The sequence below is a fragment of the Capsicum annuum genome, chromosome 7, assembly GCF_002878395.1.
Source record: "Capsicum annuum cultivar UCD-10X-F1 chromosome 7, UCD10Xv1.1, whole genome shotgun sequence".
NCBI lineage: Eukaryota > Viridiplantae > Streptophyta > Magnoliopsida > Solanales > Solanaceae > Capsicum > Capsicum annuum.
The window spans coordinates 220,748,683-220,763,098 of NC_061117.1; positions in this window are offsets into that span (position 1 = coordinate 220,748,683).

The window sequence follows — 14,416 nt, forward strand, 5'->3', positions numbered from 1 at the left end:
AGGAAGAAGAAAACTGAGAAAGAAAAAGGTAGGGGGAGAATTTGAGGAAGGATAATGTCAAGCACGACAAGTGACAACTAAGGCGTATATTTAGTTTGCATATGTGTCGCGGGGAGGGGGGAAGAAGACAAATGATGGAAGTCTAAGAATGAGGATAACATCGGAAGAGGGGTTTTGGAAAGTGAATAACTAAGGGGTGGAGGGTTGCAGCGAGGGACAACCATGGAAGAAGATCAACCAGGAGAGAGAGGGGGCAGGAAAAAAAGGTAATGCAGGAGGATTGATAGATAAGGAAAAGGACCTTCTTATTTTAGTTAGAATCAAAAGTCACATGACCTTCTTCTATTCGATAAGTTTTTCATGTTATTATGTGCACGAATTTCATATGTTTATTTACTGATTAGTCATGAGACACTCAGTAGGCACATTATGAGCTGAGTTCAGGTGATCTAATAGGTATAAAACTCAATTTCGGTCTTTATGTTACTATTGTTGCCAATCCAATAACGAGGGTGGAGGTGGGTTGCAAGTTGCAACAATAACGACCGTGAAAAAAGACCAACCAGGGTAGGAGGAAAGGGGCCTGGGGAGACGGGCGTCGCATTTGAGAACACTCTGCGACTTTTTTACTCAAAAACCCTTATCTTATATTAGTTAGAATCAAATGTCACATGATCTTCTTTTTATTCGATAATTAATTTGTCAGGTTATTATGCGTGTATGAAACGTCATATGACGTTCTTTTATTCAATACTTAATTTGTCAGGTTATTATGCATGAATTTCATGCGCTTATTTTTTGATCGAATCATTCATGAAGTGAGTTCAGGTGATCAAATAGGTACAAGACTCAATTTAGATGTTTAAGTGACTATTGTCACCGATTCAAAGTAAATATCCACAAGCCCATCTTTTCATGAAAAGTTTCACTTTTTTCAGAATTTTTCTTTTCACTTTATTAGAACATTAGAATTTGATCATGAATTTAGAAAACAGCCAAAATCCTGCTTTCATCTTTAAATTTTGTTATGTTCATAAAATAACCTTATTTAACTTATATATTTATATTTCACGTTTAAATCATTTTTTTATTTTACAAAATACATTTAAATTCTGAACATTTATTGCAAAAATTATGTCCAACACAACCCCAAATTTTAAAATCTCAAATATAGTGATTTTTTTTTATTTCGCTAATTTGAGTCCAATAGTTTTATCCCCACCCCCACCCCGCCTTTTTTCTTTTGTCTTCTCTTCTAAAAATAGCATCATATCATCAATATGCCTATAGATAGTCAATAAATTGATAAAAATCACGTACGTACCTTTACCACTCAACAGGGGCGGCTCAACCCTTTCGGAGAAAAGGTGGCCGCCTAAAGCTTCAAAATTTGGGGGACCTCATTCTTTTTAGTAATAATAAGTTACAAATTTTAAGAAATATATTAAATATTATTTATAGAAAAAACGAAATCTTTTATTCAAAAATTTTAGGAGTTTGATATAGTAAAAACTTTTTAATGCATGGACTATATTATTAATTAAAAAAGAATTATTAAATACGGTCAACAACAACAACAAACCCAATATATTCTCATAAAGTGAAGTTTGGAGAAAATAAAATGTACACAATCCATACCGTTATTTTTATTTTATTTTTACCTTAAACCACAGATTAACTTGAGCCGCTCCAGTCACTCAACTATCAGTTGGTCCTATATATAGGTTTACTAGAAGGAGCTTGATGCACACTGGACTTTAGAAACGTGACATACATTCATTAAATGCTGAAGTTGCCAATATTGAATAGAAAAGCAGTTTAATGGATGTACGTTATCATTTTCTCCTTTTCTACTATCTTAAATCATAAAGTGTCACTATTTTCTCAACAAAATTGTCGTAGTACGTACGTGATGCAATAACAAATTAAAGAATAAGAAAACATTATAATAAGACCAATATATACAACATCACTCACACACACGTATATATATATATATATATATATATATATAAAGGAAAAAATGGTCAGCAAACACAATATTACAGCTCAAAAGAAAGAATGGACAGTTGTGGAGTCAAAGCTGTGGACTGGCAAAGTTAATGAAGTTAGCTAGGTTGGATTTTGGCTAATATTTTTTTTCTTTCTTATAATTTTTATTAAATGTAACTTAATTATTTTCTATTTTATAGTATATACATCTTCAAGAAGTTTCTTCTAATTAAGTTTGCACGGTATCGTTAATAAGATAAACATCGATCGCAGGTATTAAATTTCTTTTTCGTACGTGTGTTTGCTAGGGAAAAAGATATTTTTTAAATTATCATTATGTATAATTAGATTTTGGACAAAACATGATAAGGATGGAGCGGGTGGTGGAGGTGGGAGCGGGGGTAGTGTGATATATTAACTGGGAGGGAGACAATAAAAATGAAATATTATTTATGAAACTTGTTTTTCTTTTTTTCATTCGAAAAGTCATTATTTTATTTTAAAAACCATCGAAAAACATTTTCTTCCCTGCAAAACACATGCACCCATAATATGATTTTTGAGGAAATGTGAACGTTACTTACTCCAATATTTAGAAATACAAATTACTCCCTTTGTTTTTAATTATTTATCATAATTATTAAAAATAGATACTTTTAATATTTGTTATTTTACAAAATTTAGGTATGGTTAGTTGTTTTTTTCACTTTTATCCTTGATAATAAATATGGAGAGATATTTATATAGTTAAAGAAAGAGAAGCATGGATAATAAATAAGGATAATTTAGTTAAATTATCTACTCGTTACTTTCATCCCATTTTAATTAGACACATTTCATTTTACACGGTGATTAAGAAATCATAAATTGAATGTTGAATTTTACTCGTTTATCCTTTATCTATTAATCATATTAATGATATTCATTGGGCATAGGAATATACATTGAGATTATAAGTATTCACATTTAATGTATACAATTAATGTAGGGGTAAAATAATAAAAAAATATTAATTACTTCATTTGTTCGATTTTACTTGTCACTTTTTGAATTGATACATCTATTAAAAAATAATTAATAACATGAATATTTACCATAATATTTCTATTAAATGATGTTTACATTGTATCTTGAAATTAATTTTTTTTTAAAATAATGTTAAGGATAAAATAGAAAAAAAGAAGTTGTCTTTTTTTATATGTTAAAAATGACAAGTAAAAGTAAAAGTTGGAATTAGTGACAAATAAAAGCGAACTGATCAATTAATATAAAATATTATTTTTGGTAAAATAACCAAACAAAATGAGATAAAGGGAGTAATGCTTTTCTTAAAGAGTGTATAATTTTAAAAGGTGATAAATAAATAAAAATAAAAAAAGTAATTAAAAAAATATTTAAATTAATTTTTTTTAAAAGTATTCTTAGCTTTTAAGCCTTTTTTTTTTAATTAGGAGGAGCATTAATTGGAGGTCAAAGAAAAAAGAGAAAAAACTGGAAATAGCCGGTGGCATAGAGCGGCTTGGTAGGCGGAAGTCACGGGAAATGGCAAGTATTGGGTCAACTACCATAGCCCAATTGCTATACGTGTCAAAGTGGGAACCCACCAAACCCACTCACTACCATGCCACTTAGGGACCCTTTGGTTGAGAAATTAGTTATCAGAAAATTAGTTATTCCATATTTAAGAAGTGATAAATAAATATAACACTATAATTTCAAAATAATATATATACTAATATGAGTTATTTTATATATTTTATTTGAACCAAATATAAGATAAATTTATTTTTAAATTAATTTTAAAATTAGTAAACTCTTATCCTTTCTACCATACGATTTTTTATTTTCTTCGCTTTTTGGCTTAATATATCTCCATAAGTTAACTACATAAAAAGTATATCTCATTTCGCTATATACATTAGTCTCAATAGAAACATGTATGAGATTTTAAAGTTTTTGAGATTAATCCGTATAGTTAACAAAAATGACATTTTAAATCATTAATGTGCCTATTTAAGGAGTATTTAACTTCACTTTACTCTTTCAGTTTTTCAATGTTCATGTTCGAAAAATTCATATTGTCCACATCAAAAGCTTCTTCTCTTCATCTTCTTTGATGTGCCATTAACTATATTTTATATAACTTCATCTTCATTAGCTATGTTTTATATAACTCCAACACTCCCTTCCCTTCCCCCTCAAATTGAAGGGGGAAGCACGAAAATCCAATTTGCTCAATAGATGATTGTGAGAGGTACCCGAAAGTGGCTTAGTGAAGAGATTGTCCATCTGTGATGAAGAAGGAAGAAAGGACAGAGAAATCAAGCCATAAAGATATTGTTGTCGGACAAAGTGACAATCTAAGTCAACATGCTTTGTCCGCTCATGAAAGATAATTTTTAGCGATATGAGTGGCATCATGACTATCTAAATGGAGAGAAATATGTAAAGAGGGTGAAAAGGTGAGGCCTGAAAGAAGACGGACAAATCATGTTAATTCGGCAACAATACGACACATAGATTTGTATTCTGACTCGGTGGAGAAAAGCGAAAAAGATGGTTGTTGTTTTTTTTTCAAGAAATGGGACTCCCACCAAGGCTGATGTAGAAACCACTCACTGAGCATAGAGAATTAGGGCAAGTAACACAATTGGAGTCGCAAAAAGCCAATAAAGTAAGCGAAAGGGAGGAATTGAGAAAATTCCCCAAACCTAGATTTGAGAGAAGATAATGTAGGACATGGTGAGCAGCTAAAGAATGTAGTTGTTGGGGTTGTTGCATATATTGACTGAGGTGTTGTACGGAGAAAGTAATATTTGATCGTGTATGGATAGTAAAATTCAATTGTCCAATCAAGCGACGATATACTGTGGGATCAACAAGAGGACAACCCATATCAACCCGAAGTTTTTTGAGTGGGATCTAAAGGTGAAGATGTAGGTTTGAGCTGAAGACATTGATATTCATTGAGTAGTTTTAAAATGAATTTTCATTGATTGAGTATCAGACCATGAGGCTCATGGATAACTTCAATACCCAAAAATTAATGTAAATCCCCTAAGCCTTTGATCTTAAACTCTAAATCCCAAAATAGTTTGAGGATATCTAATTCTGCTTTGTTATTCCCTGTGAGTAAGATATTGTCGACATAGGCAACTAAAATGGAAATAGAATCACCACTACACTAATAAAATAAAGAGTAATCATGTAATAAATGGGTAAAACCTTTGAACTTGAGAGCTGCTGTTAATTGTGCATACCACTGTCTCAAGGCTTATTTTAAGTCATAAAGAGACTTCTTTAAATGACAAACTTGAGCAGGATCAGTGACTTTTAGACCTCCTGAAAATTGCATATAGACCCCCTCGTCTAATTCGTTATACGAAGAAATGCGTTGTTGACGTCTAATTGAAATAAACCCCATCTTTGTTTAATAGCAATGGCGAGCACACAACGTATGATAGGGATCTCAACAATAGGATTAAAAGTCTCTGTAAAATCAGCTTTTTCTTTTTGTATATCACTACGAACAATCAGCCTTGCCTTGAGTCTCTCAACAGGGTATAAAATGACTTGGGAAAAAGAAGTGGGTTCTTGAATGTTGGATAGGAAAGTGATGTAATCTTTATTAGATCGTGATAATGCAAAAAAAGTAAAAGGAGAAACTGATGTAGGACAAGAGAAACAAGTATCAGACACATTAGAAAGAACAACACTATTACAAATAAAATCTTCAAGTATGCAGAAGTTTTAACAGACCTTGTAGATCTACTCAAAACAGTGGTACTGGAAATAAAATTAGGAGGAATTAGTGCATCATCCTCATGAATTTGAGGATCAGGATGGCAATGTGTGGAGGTGAAGGAATATATGTACTAAATGATAGATCATCCTCCACCGAGGTAGGGGAATCAAAATGAAAAATAGATACAGTGAACATAATAGTGGCAAAAGGATACACACTTTCATGAAACTTAACATTTCTGAAAACAAAGCACTTTTGAGATTTTAGACTTAACAATTTATAACCTTTCTTTCCCAAAGGGTATCCAAGAGAAACACGACTCAGCTCTAGGTGCTAATTTAGATCTTTTTGGGGAGAGAGTGAAAACATAAACAAGACAACCAAAACTTCTTAAATGAAAATAGGTAGGAGGGTGTGTTTTGAAAGAGAAAATTTTAGTAGGGAATTTGTTGATCAAATAAGTTGCGGTCATGATTGGTGTAGAAGGTGAGATTGAAAAAGTAAAGCCCTGCAAACCTCCAATAAGTGTTTATATTTTCTTTCAACTATATCATTTTGTTGTGGTATTGTGACACACGAAATTTGATGAATGATGCCTTGGGAAGATAAAAATTTAAAAATTTTAGAACTAGAACCCAATTCTCAAGCATTATCGGATCTAATGATTTCAACTTTCTTGTTGAATTGTCTCTCTATTATAGCAAGAAAAGACTTAAGAATAGTGAAAGCATTGCTTTTGGTAGATAACAAAAAAATTCAAGTGCCCCCACTAAAATCATCCACTATGGTTAAGAAATACTTATAACCATCATAAGTAGGGGTTTGATAAGGACCCAAGTGTCAATATGAATCAAATTAAAAATTTATTTACTATTGATCTCACTAGTAGGAAAAGAAAATTTATGTTGTCTTGCCAAAGGACAAAATGAACACGAAATAAAAAATTTGGAACAAATAAAAACTGAAACTTCATTGATGTGTTGAATATCTGAAAGGGGCATATGACCCAATCTTACATGCCATAATTTGCTCTCAACATCATTAATCGAAATACAAGATAGACTGGATGTAACATCTTTGATGGAATTGAAACTAAAACTAGACTTTCTAAAAGAAGTGACTGCTGGGACTGTTGGAGATTTGTTCTTCAGAAAATAAAGATCATTTTTTCTTTCACCGAGGAGCGTTGGGATCTTCATTGAAGGGCCCTACATGAAACAATGGGAAGAAGTAAAGAAAATTATGTTAGAAAGCTATGTATTGGGTTCGAAATCGAGAGGGCGTCATGCGGAAGCTTTTAGTTTGCAAATCATAAGACGATAAATCAGACGATACATGAAAAATTAAACTAAAAATATATTATTGGATATGGTTTGGCCAAACGGCCTACATATTAAAAATAAAATTGAAAATCCTAAAACTTATTGGGAGAAATCTCCCCTAAACATAAAGACTCTTTAAAGACTACATTGTGGATGCTATTGTGTTATGGTATGAGAAGGGGGTCTTTTATTTATAGATGTCCAAAACCTTTCCTCCAAGAAAGAGGTTGTCCAAATATAAAAAAGAACTATATTTTTTTCTTTTAGGAAAAGTAAAAGTAATTATGGTAACTTTTATTTTCCTTCTAAGAAAAATAAAACTTAAATATAGTAAGAAAATCAGGGCAAAAATCCTAACAAATCTCCTCTTTTTGGCTTGATTTTCTTTACTTGATCCGTCTTCTCGTCATATCACGTGCATGAACTTCGTTCTTGATATAATCTTCATAACTGCTGCTTGCCATGGTTAAAAATATGGTTTAAAATATCATGGTTAAAAATTGATTTAAAAGTAATATTTTATTTTTATTTTTAAAAATGCAGGAGCAGGAGTGTTGAAAATATAGTTGAAACTTGTTCTCCACATGTAGTTCGACAAAAATCTTCATTATGATCCAAATTGTTGCAGTTTGATTTTGAAACCGCTTTGAACCTGTTTATTCTCGTATCACCACACCATTGGACCATTGAACCGTAAGTTTTGATACCACTTGTTGGGTTCGAAATCAAGAGGATTTCATGCGGAAACTTTTAGTTTGCAAACCATAAGACGATAAATCAGACGACACATGAAAAATTAAACTAAAAATATATTATTGGATATTGTTTGGCCAAACGGCCTACATATTAAAAATAAAATTGAAAATCTTAAAACTTATTGGGAGAAATCTCTCCCTAAACATAAAGACTCTTTAAAGACTATATTGTGGATGCTACTGTGTTGTGGTATGAGAAGGGGGTCTTCTATTTATAGATGTCCAAAACCTTTCCTCCAAGAAAGAGGTTAGCCAAATATGAAAAAGAACTATATTTTTTTCTTTCAGGAAAAGTAAAAGTAATAATGGTAACTTTTATTTTTCTTCTAAGAAAAATAAAACTTAAATATAGTAAAAAAATCAGGGCAAAAATCCTAACACTATGTGCACAACTTGTGGACAAATAAAAGATTGAAGTTAAAACTAGACACTAATAGGACATTGTGAATGATTAAATTGGAAAAAAGTTTGACTAACCCTGAATATAAGACCCTAACCTTTTGGGAATTAAATAGATTGAAACAAATAGACTTAGGAAGAGGTGTAAAATTGAAGAAAAAAATTCTATTATAGCTCATATGATCACTTGCACCGGAATCAATTATCCAAGTGTTTTTACTATAAGCTCTAGAATCTACATGAAAATTTAAGAAAAATGGACTAGGACAAAGTGATATACCAACACAATTGACAGAGACGCTATGATTTCAGAATTATTGTTGCTTTGTTCGTTGTTCTTTACTTATTGAAGTATCTGCATCACTTGTGCTAATTTTGTAAGAAGCTTTCCATGATTTGTAGAATTTACATCATGCATAGAAAAATCTCCCGAAAACTCATTAGATGTCACTGCATGTCCTTGAGCATTATTTTGAAAAATTTTCTGCCTGGTGAACTTAAAATTTGGTGAAAATTCATGTATCTTATAACACTTCTTAATGGTATGACCTGGTTTCTTACAATATCTGCACAAGCAGAGGCAGATTCAGAATTCATAAGTTCCGAATGTCAAATTATCCACTAAGATAAACGAGTCAATTTTTAAAAATTTTGATTTACATTTCAAATTATTTATCTTTTTTTTTTTTTTTATATACGAATTAATCGAATATGGATATTTAGTTATATTGCATTTCAAAATATTCTGAAATTTGAGATACCTAATTAGTCCAACTTCTTTTTACGAATAAGAAAAATTTACTCTAAAACGAAAAGAAAAAAATCATGTTAAAAAATTATACTTTGTATAAGCCATCTAATATCGTTACTTTAATATATTCATATTCCGCTATCTTTATATGTTGTTATAGATATATAATTGAGAAGGAGTAAAAATTATAGTTTCAATTTAGTTTTCTTCACTTAACGTGAACTTTGATGAAAGATTAAACAAATCTTTTAATTTAAAAAAACTTTAGCATGATAATAAATCATTTTTAAAAACTTAAGTTTTTAAAATAATTTGCTATTTATATATATTTTTATTCGTTCATTGATACGGGATACACTTAATATTCGTATCAAGAGATTAATAGTAATTAACAAAAGAGAAAGTTAAAAAATTAAGAATTAATTAAAGCAAAAATTTGGATTAATAAAGAATAGAACTAAAAAATAAAAAGCAATGAAAAAGGCGAAACAATGCAGAAAGAGGTTGAAGCCCTTCCTAAGCAAGGAAAAACATAAAAAAAAAATATAAGAGCTATAAGAGCATGCAAGAGAGATTCAAACTCAAATTAATTGGAGGCAGGAAGCTCCCTTTGCCACTGATGCTATCTAACTGCTTGATTTTAAGGGTGACAAACTTAATCTATATCTCATTTTTTCTATATACACGTATATATACAAAGTTTCAATCGAGGTTATACACATAAATCCGCCCCTCTGCACAAGTTAGTAGAATTTCTATTATCATAAGAATTTCTTTGTGCCCTGATATCAATAGAGAAAGTCTTTGACCAGCATTAGCTTGATTAGCTACTACAACAGAAGAAGATTCTCCAGAAAACTTAGAGATATTAACCATTTCTCACTGCTTTTCTTCTTAACTTAAAACTGCATAAGCACTTGAAATAGAGGGTAATTGAGAAATCATAAAAATATTACCTCTAGGAGCTCAATAAGAACCATTAAGTACCATTAAAAATTGAACCAGACATTCATATTGTTTGGACTTAATGTTTTTTCTCTTTTGCTCCACAAGAACAATCACAAGTGCAAACAGTGAAGGTATTCAAAGTGTTCAGCTCATCCCACAGATGTTTGATGTTAGTGTAGTAAGTTGCAATATCAGATGAACCTTTGAACAAGGTCACTAAGCTGTTTTTGGATATGGAATAGTCGTGGCCCAGAACTTTGGCCAAACCTATTCTCCAACTCAACCCAAATATCTTTAGCAGTAGCATGATACAATACACTTTCAGAAATTTCACGAGAAAGGGAATTGAGCATCCAAGAGATTACCATATTGTTAGATCTAGACAAAGCTTTATGAAGATCCATCCCAGATGTAGGCTCTTTGGTTGATCCCATCAACAAACCCAGATTACTAGTTCTTAGCAGTCAAGGCTATCCACATAGCTCGTTTCCAACCATTAAAGCTCTTGCCATCAAAGATTGAATTTACTAATAAAGTTCTTGAAAAATCAATAGGAAATAAGAGATAAGGGTGAGCTGGATGACTTGGTTCAATGAGAGTTGGAGTTCTAACAGTGAAATCACTGCTAGATGACATAACTGAAAAAAATGAAGAGAGTAGGGATCAACACCACTGCTCTGATACCATGAAGGAATAAAATTGAAAGAAAAAAAGATAGCTAAAAATTTTCTGCGCGTATCCTCTGCGCAATAAATGTATATATAGAAAATAAAAGGAATCAATATTCTAACTAACTGCTACAATTGTCCTATTCTTATTTGCTAAGCCTATAATTAACTTATTATTTACCTATGATAAAAAACAGAAAATGAAAATAAACATTTTCATGAAAGGAAAAAATAAAAACATGGAAGCTTCTGGATTGAGGCCAACTGTTTGACCACGTGTCTCGATCATATTGGAGGAATAAGAAGGTTCCATCTTTAATTTCACTTTGCTCTTTCAGTTTTTCAATGTTCCTCTTCACATCAAAAGCTTCTGCTCTTAATCTTCTTTGATGAGCCATTAGCTATGTTTGAAATAACTCCAATAGCATGAGAATACACACAATTTTTTTTTTTAAATAACGGTTTAATTAAAACAATTTAAAATAATCATGTTCTCAATTAAAACAAGTCATAATTTGAAGGTTTAAACTATATATATAGACAAATTTAAGAGTGTTTATGTATTAGGCCTAACTTTTTTCTTCGTTTACCCTATTATTTTCATTCTTATTTTTTTATTTTTTTCTGAAATTTTAACGTACATTTTTAGTCAGTTGTCTAATGAATATATCACCCACTTCGTTGTAATAATTTACTAGTAGGCACTTTTATTCCATTTGTTCAGGATAGATTCTAGATAGAAAGGTGTGGAGGATGCGTATTAGGGTAGAAGGTTAGTATGATGGAGCCTATTAGTTGTAGCGTTTCACAGGTAGTGTCTTGTTTTTGGAGTTTTTTGGGTGCTGTTTGTGGTTTCAGATAGTTTGTTAGTAGTATTATTTAATTTGGTGATAATCTTGTTGTTTTGTTACTATTAATTGTTTCTTGTTACTTACTGCCGGTTGTTTCTTATTCTTAAATTATTTCTTTTCCTGATCTCGAGTCGATCTATCAAAAACAACTTCCCTACCTCGCCTTTGAGGTAGTGATATAAACTGCGTATATTCTATCCTCCCAGCCCTCACTATGTGCGAATATATTGAGTATGTTATTGTTGTTCCAGATAGAGTCACCTGATATCTATGATAGCGGAAAACATCACATACCTAGTAGACTTGGTTAAAATGTAAAGCAACAAGAAGTTGGCCCATATATCATAATCATCACTAAAGAAAAGCTGTAATGAAACATTTTAAGAAACTGCGTGCATAAATAAAGCAGGATATTGTAATACATTTCAAGGCAAAGATTGGTGATCATCCTCACTCATGTTTCAACAATCTTGTTGTGGAGGGACCCAGGGTTGAGTTTATGCTGGGTGAATTTTAGGAATATTGATATGAATATGATAACATGATCAAAACTTTATTGACAAGCTATTCTTTAGATAAAAAGTCAAAAAGTGGTAGATGTCCAATCAAATTGTACATTTGATGGATTCCACCAACAATGGAGCACATCCATCATCATGTGCATTTTTCGACCTTTTGTGAAAGTAAACTATTTTATTGTGTAATTCACAAAAGTGAAAAGGTTGTATATAGGTGAGGGCAGTGAGTTTGAGGAGGCTCAAAATTTTAAGTTTATGAATTTTTAGATTTATTATATATATGCGTGTTTTGTAATTTCTTATTAATACACAAGGTTTAAGCCAAAGTTACTTGGTCATGCTAAACTCATTCTTTTCATACTAGCTTTGATTCCGGAGGAAACCAACACTTAAATAACCCTAACATTGATGGGACCTCGGGGGAAGATGAATTAGAGGAGAATTTGAAAGTCTTTCTATTCATGGATTAAGTCATTACCAGTGAGCTAATTCGTTCTGAAATCTCTCTTACCCTTTAACCCGCCCTTGGGGAATATATGAGTGTCTTTTCCCAGCTTACTACGATTTTTGGGTGGGTGGAAATTAACTAGAAAGCCATTTACCAGCTAAGTCGATCAACTAAACATCAAACTTCCAGAGAAGAGGAGTCCGGTCATCGCCATCTTTCCCCATACTTCTTTTTGTGTCAAGAACATGATCAAAAGGTATAATTCATGAGAAACTAGCTAGCAGTAGCAATTTAGGTAAAAAAAAGAAACCATCTTCTCGCGAAAGTGTGTGTACACACTTGTTGTTTGCCCCTCTCTTCAGGAGGACAATAATACGAGTGCAGTAGTATTTCTGGAGAATCGGAGTAATGTATAGCTTCTACTAGATGAGTCATCAAGAATATGGAACATTCTAAAGAAAACAAATAGAATCCAACTTGAGATCGATTGCAGCCCCAACTTCTTTGGATTGTTATAAGCATCGAAGAATATCGATTTAAAATAATTCCCACAAGTAATGCTTGCTTTACCTTAGCGAAGTTTTTTGGTAATGAAAATGTCATACTGGTTACATGAGTTATAAAGAATAATCACACCACTTTCTCCACTTTATGCTCTCTATCAACAACAACAACAACAACATACCCAGTATATTCCTACATAGTGGGTCTGGGGAAGGTAAAATGTATGCAGTTCATACCACTTTATGCCCTCTAATAATATAAGATATAATGCACATATACACCATAAATACACATCAATACGAACTTCAGAGTAGCTGTGTAAGCCAATATTCTGTTCATTCGATTGATTAATAACAATAGACACATGATAAATGGAACAAAAGGAAAAAAAAAAGTGCAGCTCCGAAGACTATTTTAATGCAAGTAACTTGGCAATGTGAAACTGGACAATAGGTACTTCTGTAGGAAGTCTTCAGGTTTTTGTCAATTTCTATCAAACTACACTATGAGTTGAACTCCTACTCATAGTCTGTTAACTTCTAATCACACACAGTGATCAACTAAGGAAGAAGGAGCTAGGGAAGAAGATATTTCTATTTCACTGTATTATTCACTGCAAAATGCACACAGTTAGCAGAAGCTCAGAAGTAAAATAACTGCCTCTTAACTACCTGACTCATTACTACTAAAATCCAGCTATACTACTGCACATTGACCTCATTAGGATCAGTTTTAATACTCCCCTCGAGCTGGAGTGGAAGACATTTAGCACTCCAAGCTTGGATAAAAGGAACTGATGTTGAACTATCCCTAGCCCTTTGTCAACTTGCTAGCTGCAACTTTGTCTCAATGTACTCTGGCTTGATCAACCTTTCTTTCAACTTTTCTCTTATAAAATGACAGTTCATCTCTATGTGTTTGGTTTCTCTCATAAAAGATTGAATTGGATGCTCTTTGCATGTCTACTTTAATTTACTGGCAATATAATACTCTAGATGCTAACTGTGTGACTATGATGAAGATATTAAATTATCGTCACAGCTACACAAAGGGAAAAGGCAGGTTCAGACAACAGAAATATTCGATCCAAAAACAATGCAAATAAAAAGTCATTAAATCCTTCTGCAAATCCATTAATTTATTCCCAGAAGAACTGGAGGAGTTCATATTTGGATTCTGCCTATATATCCTAGAGTAGCATGGAAATTTTTTTGGTCTCTTTGTTGTTTTTTGTTGGGTTTAATGGGCGTAGAATTAAATTAAAAAAAAAAAAAAAAAAGTTTAATGTGACATGGTGTTGGGTACTATGTAGTTTTGATGATTGACAAGCTGACACATGTTACTTGAGTTGGTCCACGGATAGGAAAGCAGATTTTCAGTTTCACTGATAGATGCAGACAAGATTGCTTAAAGATAAGAACGAATAAGCAAGCCTAATTCTGATATACTCAAGCTACTGATCATGTGAGGAATATAACAAGTTGAATTTGATTCAAACACTTAATGATAAGGGAA